The 9,586-nt window shown below is 40.1% G+C and overlaps 1 pseudogene; it reads left to right on the forward strand.

Annotated features, from left to right (window-relative positions):
* The first annotated feature begins 1,257 nt into the window (after positions 1–1,257).
* LOC124976309 (melanoma inhibitory activity protein 2-like) lies at positions 1,258–3,173 on the forward strand (annotated as a pseudogene).
* Positions 3,174–9,586: the final 6,413 nt, after the last annotated feature.

The following is a 9,586-nucleotide window of genomic DNA, read 5'->3' on the forward strand; positions in this document are numbered from 1 at the left end:
ATAATGTATGTGAAAATACTTTTGTAAGCTGTAAATATAGCATCTCTATTCCTCTTTGTGTTTAGGATGTAACTGGTGCTGAATTATAATACCCAAAGTTGTATTTTATCTCTTTATGGAATGTACATGCATTGGACAAGGTTAATTTATATATATAACTTATGTATATATGTATATGTTTTCCTTCAAACGTTAGATCTGACTCATCAATAATTCCAGTGTAACTAGGAATAAAAAATGTATTTGAATGTCTTTCATTTACATGAAGCAACAAACTACTTATCTGAACAACATAATTCACCTTCAGGAGATAAAACCATTTAAGAGTCATACCTTATTCCTTCTCTTTGCTATATATTCATAACCACCAAGCTTACTTAGACATTTCTAAGTCCTATGAGAAGTCAAAAGAAAAGAACATCTGAAAAGATTTTGAAGTCTCTTAAATAGTAGTCTAGAAAAATTGACATGAAAAATAACTCATTTTAAGCTCCTTCTTTTTAGAAACATTAGATATGTTGTACTTAAAAAATAACTTGTCATAACTAATTTGTGCCCATGTTAGAAACTCTTCTAAAGTTACTTTTCAAATAGTCTAACTGGAGAGTTTTTCTATAAGAAGTAATTCAAATTACTTCCACAGAAGTCTGGGAATGAGGGCTGGGGATGAGGCTCAGTGGTAGAGAGCTTGACTAGCATGCACAAGGCCTTGGAGTTTAACCCCCAACACTGCAAGAAAAGGACAGGGAAGGAAGGGAAAGGGAGGGAAGGGAAAAGAAAAAAGGAAGGAAAAGGGGAGGGGACAGAAAGGAATAAGTCATTAAAACAAAAGGGCATGTGGTACAAATATAAATGTACGGCATTAAAGCTCTTACAAAAAGGTTTACTAAGCTTTAGAATTTTAGTTATATCAACTGGATGATATTTTGACTGCACAAAATAAGTGGCGCTTAATAAGCGCCATGGTGGCCTGGCCGAAACCAGAGGAGTGGGTGGCAAGCGGTCTCCAGTGGGACCAGATTGAACCTGCACTGCTTGGGGTGTGGGTGGGCCATAGCAGAGGGGAAGGGGCCAGGCGGGGCAGTGAGGTCACAAAGCCCATGGGGGCCGGTTTGTCTGGCTCCCCACCCACCCCTGGCATTCTGTTCCTAGTGATCGGCTTGGTTGCAAGGTACAGGTTTGGGATCCCACCCACAGTCTAGTGTCCGCAGCCCATTTTCATGGCTGGGCAGGAGTTGCCAAAGTAGTTTTGGCACCATGGGGGGCAGGGGGAGGGCCACCCCTCAGTCTTACTGGGACCTGGGACTGGAAAAAATATTCAGGGTTGTGCCAGCATTGCCTGAAGATAGAAGACCAGGCCCTAATCCTGATACCTTTTGTCTAGAGCTGGTAATATGTGCAACTATTGGATTTTTTACTGTTCTCTTGTTTTTGTGAAGTGTTCAGTCTGTTAGAAGCAGGATTTATGTGAAAAGAGAAAAAAAGCTTGCTCTAAAACTTTCTGAACTAATTGAAGAAAAATGTAAACTACTTGATAAAGTTAGCCTTCTTCAAAAAGAGCATGAAGGCTTACAGTTGTCTTTAAAGGATGCCAATCCTGAGAAGGCATCAAAAGAAGTGCAACATTTGGAGACAATACATGAAATGCTGAATAAGTCCAAACCTAAACTTGAGGATAAAATGCTCTTTCTAGAAGAAGAGCTAAAAGAAGAGAAATCTAAATGTTCTGAACAGGATAAATTGATGGCAGATACATCAAAAAGGATAAAGTCCCTAGAAGAGGAATCAAAATCCCTCATATCACAAGTAGCTGAAGCTAAAACAACCTTAAGACTATTTCAAATGAATGAAGAAGGACTTAAGGTAGCAATAAATGAGGCTTTGAATGAAAATTCCCAACTGCAGGAAAATCAGAAACACCTTTTACAAGAAGCCGAAGTATGGAAGGAAAAAGTGAGTGACCTTAATAAACAGAAAATAACAACTGAAGACTCTAAAGTACAGGCAGAACAAGTTCTAAGTGATAAAATCACATTAAGTCTCTGACCAAACGCTTGCTAAAGATGAAAGATCAGACTCCTGTGCTTGGAGAAGACCTAACAGATGATGGTAGCTTGGAGCTGGAGATAAAGAGTGAATCAGAAATTGGTGCTCACTTAGAGAATCAGCCAAAAGAAGCTTTGAAGGAACTGGTTTATGCTGCTGAGTTAAATGCTTCTTTAGAAACCTTAGAAGAAGAAAGAAGTCAAATTTATACTTTATGATCTGAAGTAGATAAAACAAAAGAAGATCTTATAGAACATATTAAAAATCTTCAGTCTGAACAAGAATCTTTACAAGTCAGAAAACACACAGTTTGAAAATGAGAATCAGAAGCTTCAGCAGAAATTTAAAGTAAAGATGGAACAATATCAAGAAAACGCAGTGAAACTCCACAGGAAATTAAGAGTAGAGGGAAAGTGCCAGTTAGAGGAAGAGGAGAGGTTTTCCAAAGTTGATAAAAAGATCAGCCGTGCAACTGAAGAGCTGGAGACCTATAGAAAGCGAGCCAAAGATCTGGAGGAAGAATTGGATGCAACCATTCACTATTATGAGAGACAGAGTACTTCCTATGAGAAAAAAGCACGTGATAATGTGTTGGCAGCTTGGAGTGCTGAAAAAAACCTCCAGTATTTAAAGACAGTAAATGCTCAAAAGAGACAAAAATTAATGGAAATGGAGTTTAAATTTAAACATTTAGAAGATCCTTATGCACTTGATGTTTCGAATACAGCATTTGCCAGAGGGCAGTCCCCATATGGTCCCTCACCATTGAGTGGACCTTCATGTGAAATGAGAGCTTTTCCTTTGGAAAAGAAGGGTCCACTCAGATTGTCACCTTTACATCCAGGGGAAGGAGGAAGAGGCTCAGGAGGCCCAGAGGATCCTCTGGACCATCAGATTAGCAATGAAAGAAGAGAATCAAGCTATGATCCTCTAGAGCACCTGCTGACACTGGGCCCCTGTCATCGTCATGGGAACCGGAAGGTAAGAGGATAATCCCCCCACCAGGTCAACCATATTCTGATCCACCTTCTCTTCTACAAAGGCAACATGGATATTATTCTAATTATGGTAGACCATCAGAACCAGGAGAACCACCTCCAATCCAATGCAAAATGTCTATTCACTGAGGCGTTTTCCTCATTATCCTCTGCCAAGAGCTGAATTTTCCCCCCTACCCCCACATTCTGAAAGTAGAAGCGAGTTCACTTCAGGGTTGATTCCACCTTCAAATGAGCCTGCTATCGAACATCCAGAACCCACAACGTGAATCCTGACAATATTTTTGATCTCTTTCCAAAATATGACTTATCTCTTATTTTTAGTTTAACTGCTTTTAGTTATTATATTTTTGCTCCACCGAAGCTTAATTAAATTAGAACTCTGAGGATAATATTGTATAAATAAAGATGATTTAAATATGAAAAAAAAAGAAAAATAACATTTTTTTTCCTTTTTGTATCTTTTAAAAGAATTTTAAGTGCAGAAATGTGAACAGATTATATTGTATGGCTTGATGAGGTTTCTCTAATTAAACTCACCTCTGTACCCAGCATCTGGATCCGGAAAAAGGACATTGACTGATGATGTCCTCATGTCCCACAGTCATACCATCCCTAAAGGTGACTGCTATCCTGACTCTAATGGGGAGGGTTTGTTTGTCTTTTGTATAAATAGAATCACATATTATGATGTGCCTTTGTTTACTGCCTCTCAGGTATATAAGATTTACCCACATTATTGCATGCAATTATAGACCATCATTATTATTGCAATCATTCATTATTATTACAGTATATTGTCTTATCAAATCGACACACCATAATTTTTAGTTTGGGTTTTCCCAGAAAAAAACCCTGAGCAGGGATCTAGGATTAAGTAGTTTATTGGGAGATTAAAGAAACTCTGGTAGATGAATGTGGAAGACAAAAAAGGAAGGCAGCCAATAATGGGAGTGTTATCAGGTAAATGATCCCTGTGGGTGAGTGGAGCTCCATGCTGCTGGTACCTGTGGAAGACAGTGTAGGGAGGCTTTGGATGTGGGGGCCTGGCATTTACACCCTAGCTTCCTGCAGTCATTGGCAGCAGGGCAGGGTACAGGGTGCATAATTCCCTGGCACTATAGGTCTGTTGCTGGGACAGATAAAAGAGTTTGGTGGGTGGGTACTGGACAGGCATTCTCATAATCTGCTGCAGACCAGGGGAACAATATTCTACACTGACACTTCAGTATTCAGCAAAAACCATTCTGGACCTGGTGCTGTTCCTGTAAGAACATTATCATTGTCTTTATCCAGTTCCCTCTCAGCTCTTCCTTTGCTGAGGCTGGTTTGCTCCTAGGCAGGCAGCCTTAGTGGTCAAAGCTGTGTTCATGCCTGAGCAAGTCCAATCCAAGACTGTCCTTTGGGGCAAAGAAGCATGGGATCCAGACTGACTTATTCTATGGGACTGCCATTGCTTCTCTCTGTATTCTTAGGGCCACCTGTGATTCAGTAAGGAGGGTCTTAGATTCTAAGGAGTACCCCCACAGTCTTCTAGCAAAGTCCCATTATTGATTGTGTATAATTCCAGGCTCTCTGAGTGGAGGATGCCAAAATGGAATTCGATTTCCAAGAGATTTATTGGAGAAAATAAGGAGGGGGCCAGAGACTGACAAACCCATCAGTGCAGGCCCTCCCTGTGGAGGAGGCAGGGAAGAAAGACAGAGAAGGAGGGAGGGAACGAGGAATGGAAAAGTCTATGTTCTGCAGTTCTAAAGTAGCTTCCAGAGTTCTATGGACAGTCTTTAAGACAAAACTGCCCAGGTCTCCTGGAGCAGACCTGCCTTCATATCACTGCCTGTTCAGTCATTGGTGAAAGCAGCTATGGGAAGCATACCCTCAGGACTTGAACTCAGCTGCATCACCTTGGGCTCTTGGTCAAGCAGATCCCCTGAAGCAGGATGTCTAAGAGACACATTTTCCAACTGCCACATTGCCCAAGTTAATCAAACGACTCTAGCTCTTATAGCATCCTCTCTCTACAGATTTCATTTCTTATTAATAGATATGTAACTTTCAGTGCAAATTGCATTTCTCCTTGAATTATTGAGAGGACTCATAACATCTACTTCTCACATTCTGCTTGTTGTATAAACTAATTAAACCATTAGAGATTCATTTTGTTATCTGAAACTCTGATCACATGGTCTGTTTTTTCAGATGCAAATAGTCCTTGATAGTGTTTCATCTTTGAGTTAGTTGACACTTTGGTAAGACCAATATTACACAGTTGACTCAACCTCATTTTCTACCTTGGGAATGTCTTGGAACCCCTCTGAGTTGGTTTTCTCCTTTGTAAAACTTTCTCTTGCAGGGTTGTAATGAAAATTCAGGTAAGATAACTTTGCTTGTAAAATTCTTGGCACATGATTAATGCCCAATTCCTAGTCCTTTTCTTTATTTCATTATTATTTTCTTATTTCCTTCCCATCTCCACAGCTTGACCTCTCCTTCTCAGTTGCCAAAAGTGTTTTTCTCCTGAGTTTTATTGACGCTTGGGAATTTGATGGGTGTAGGAAGGAAAGAGAGATGGGGAGGCATATTTTAGTAGATGAAATACTATTTTATTCACAAGTAAACTCAAGGCCAATGACCTACAAATGAACACATTTACATGTCATTTCATGATGACTAAATGTGGATAATGTTATACAAGAGGGTCCCCAGGCTGTGTACTGTTTCTCCAAATAAATGGAATCCAAGAAATTCTGATTCAATTGGTACACATTCATACATGTATTGAAATATCACAACATACCACATGAATATGGTCAAGTATTATGTGTTAATCAAAGAAACGTTTTTAAAATGTTGAAGGAGATGGAAATTAACTACACTGATTTGGTCATTATACATTGTGTACATGTATCAAATTATCACTGCTCCCCATATATTTATATAAATAAAATAATAAAAAAGAGATCTATTGTAGAGCTGCAACCTGCTGGAGGAGAGCAGAGGGAGCCCCAGGAAATGCCCTGTGTATGGGCAGTCAGTCAAGAGGAGAGGAGGTGGGGAGGGACACAGAAAATGGGGTCAGATGCCATGCAAAGATAACTTCCACCCAGCGACTCAGGAGACTGAGGCATGAGGATCATGAGTTCAGTCGACTGCAGCAACTTAGTGTGGCCCTAAGCAACAGTGAGACCTTGTCTCCAATAAAACACAAAAAAGGGGCTAGGGATATGGCTCAGTGTTTAAGTGTCCCTGGGTTTAATTCCCAGTACCAAGACAAAACATAAACAAAAACAAAAACAAAAACAAAACAAAACAAAAAACTTCTGACTCACCCTCTGCTTGGAGCCTGGAATGACATTTAGTCTCAGCGCAGGTTCAGTATTAAAGGTCTCTTCATCATCCCCTCACCAATCAATTGCACATTCCTGGCTCTCTGGCTCTCTTCCTTCCAAGCCTGCTTCTCAGAACTTCTGGGAGTCCACATCCCATTTTGCACCTTCATTCTTTGAAGTTAATGGACTTAAATGTTTTGGTAACTTGTGTCTCACTTGCTGAAAAGTCCAAATGCTCGCCGCCCCCCGCACAATTGTCAGGGACCAATTGTTTTTCAAAAACTGTCACAAGGGAATCCTTTTAAGACCTCCAGACTACTAAAAGTATTGAATTTGCAAGAAGTTTGCTTATAAAGTTTTAGGAACCTTTGGTCACATTCCTAAATGATCTATAAGGGTGGCATCTCAACATTGAATCATTTTTCTCCAAAGGGGTATGGTTTCTACCTAAAGCTACCTGTCCTCTTTGGCCTAGTCCATCTTGTGTTTAGTGACAGGGATTTTCAAGAAAGTTCACCTGGATTGGAAGACAAAGGGGCAAGAGGCAAGTTACAGGAGTCAGGGCCAGGCTAACAGGTTACATCCTATGATTCTGAGTACCCCAGTCATGGGGGACTTTACAGCCTCAGGAGACCTCTTAGTGCCTGCCCCAGCAGGTTGGAAATGCACAGGAATTAACACCCTGGCTCCATGCTCAAGTGCAGGATCACCCAGGGGAGATTGTTCCTCGCTGCTTCCTGGAGCCCCATGGAATTGCCCATGAGGGTCCTCAGTGATGTGATTTACTAACTGTACTTTTTTATTTGCTAAGTTCCTGCCTCTGTCTCACTTCTGCATTTATAACACTCCACACTTCCTGTGTTCTCTAAATGAACCATTGGAACTGGACTCTTACTCTCTGGAGAACCCAAATTAAGACACATGCTGACACAATGGCAGAAAAATGTATGATGACCTGATTCTGGGTCTGACACGCTCAGACGGGATGGATGTGTGGGGGCAGTATGGTGCACTGGGGAGCACCAGCTCTGCTCAGGAGTCAATCTGTGACCCTAGCTTTGCTACCTTCAGTTGTGTGGCCCTGGCCAACCCCTCTGACCTGCTGAGATCTTAGCTCATTGATAATAGAGAGACAACAATGATAAACATCTTGCCTGCTCCCTAGTGTACCTCTGAGGCTTAACCAGGAACCAGAGGAAAGACATTTTGTAAATGGCAAAGCATCACAAGAAGAACAGGAAGCAAAACTCTTTACTATCTTAGTGATTTCTTCTCTCCCATAGCCTGTGATAGCTTTCCATCACTGAGATAAAATGAACTTGAAGAAGGGAAGATTTATTTTGATTAAAAATTTCAAAGATTTCAGTCCATGTCTGGCTGGCTCCATTGTTTCTGGGCCTGAGGGTGAGACAGAACATCATTGTGGAAGGGAAGGGCATAGCATGACAGAGCTGCTCACTTCATGGAGGCCAACAAGCAGAGAGGAAAGAAGGGGCCGGGGACAAGATGTACCCTTATAGGGCACTTACCCCTTGGCCTATTTTTTCCATCTAGGGCCCACCTCCCTAAGTTTCCACCATCTCCCCATAGTGTCACCAACTGGCAAAGAAATCTTTAACACATGGCTTTAGTGGAAATTTTAGATCCAATCATAATAGTCTAGAATAGAGTCAACACTGCTTAGAATCATCTTAAGTCAAGCACTTCACAAATGGCTATCTTATTTAATATAAACACTAAATTATATTACATTCCCTTGAAGGATGAATGACTCTTAGATAAAGAGCTGAATACCTGTAGGGTCCCATGATACAGAATAATTATATAAACCCATTTGGAGAAGAAAGGGCTAAGAAATAGCATGTCATAATTCCAGGGTGACTTAAACCAATGGAATATTTTCAAATGTTGAACCTCCATGCCTAAGTTAAACACAGATATGAGTTCAAACCCTCCTATTTACACCGCCTCATCCTGATAGCCTTGAGAGGAAGAATGACCCTAGGTGGCTATTCTATCTATTGAAGGTGGTGTAGCACAAAGGGTCTCAGACCAGTCAGACCAGAGTCTGTTCCTTCCACAAGGGTGCAAATTGAGTATTTGTAATATTTTAGAAATAGTATTTATGAGATTTAAATAGTGTTTAAGATTAGATAATTTTTTTTGGACTGAGAGTATAACTCAATGATGAAGTACATGCCTAATATTCATAAGGCTCTGGGTTTGATTTCCAGCACCAAAAGAAAGGGAAAAAAAGGTTCTCTAATCATATCTGACCTAGTCATTCACTAGTCATTCCCTCTTATCTAAGGATTTACTTCTGCAGTTTTAGCTACCCATGGTCAATCTCAGTCCAAAAATATTAAATGGAAAATTCTAGAAATGAATAAGTCATAAATTTTTAATTGCACACCATTCTGAGTAAAATCATGAGATATTTCATTGTCACATTCTATCCCACTCAGGACATGAATCATCCTTTTGTCCAGTGTATCCATGCTGTATATGCTACCGTTCCATTAGTCTATTAGTAGCCATCTGAATGTTTGAATTTACCATCTCCATTATCAAAGTGCTTGTATTCAAGTAATCCTTACTTTACTTAACAATGGCCCAAAGTGTAAGTGTAGTGTTGCTGGAATTCAGATATGCTGAAAAGAAGTCATAAATTGCTTCCCAAAAGGTGAAAGTTCTTAACTAAATTAGGAAAGAAAATATGTTAGCTGAGGTTTCTAAGATCTGTGGTAAGAATAAATCTATCCCTGAAATCATCAAGAAAGAAAAAGAACTTCATGCTAGTTTTGCTGTCATATCTCAAGCTGTGTAAGTTGCAGCTAGAGTGTGTAATAAGTGAGTGCCTAGTTAAGATGGAAAAATCATTAAATTAAAGAATTCTATACAATCCAAGGTATCAGGCATCCACTGGGATTTTGGAACATGTCATCCACAAATAAAGGGGAGCTAATGTACATTTTTGAAAAATCAATATGTTTTCAACAATTCTGTATTTTATCAGCCTAACATCTTGGGGGGAAAACCTGTAAGCTACATTTTGCAGGTGAGGATATTGGGGATCAGAAAGATAATCATTCAAGATCCTAAGCTCCCCTTTGTATAGAACACAAGGTTCTGACCCAAAGTCCACCATGCTCTCTGACCTTGTAAACTGAGACTCACTGAGATGAGAGATGAAGAAAGAGGATTCTCCTATTC

This window comes from Sciurus carolinensis, chromosome 2, assembly GCF_902686445.1.
Source record: "Sciurus carolinensis chromosome 2, mSciCar1.2, whole genome shotgun sequence".
Classification (NCBI taxonomy): domain Eukaryota; kingdom Metazoa; phylum Chordata; class Mammalia; order Rodentia; family Sciuridae; genus Sciurus; species Sciurus carolinensis.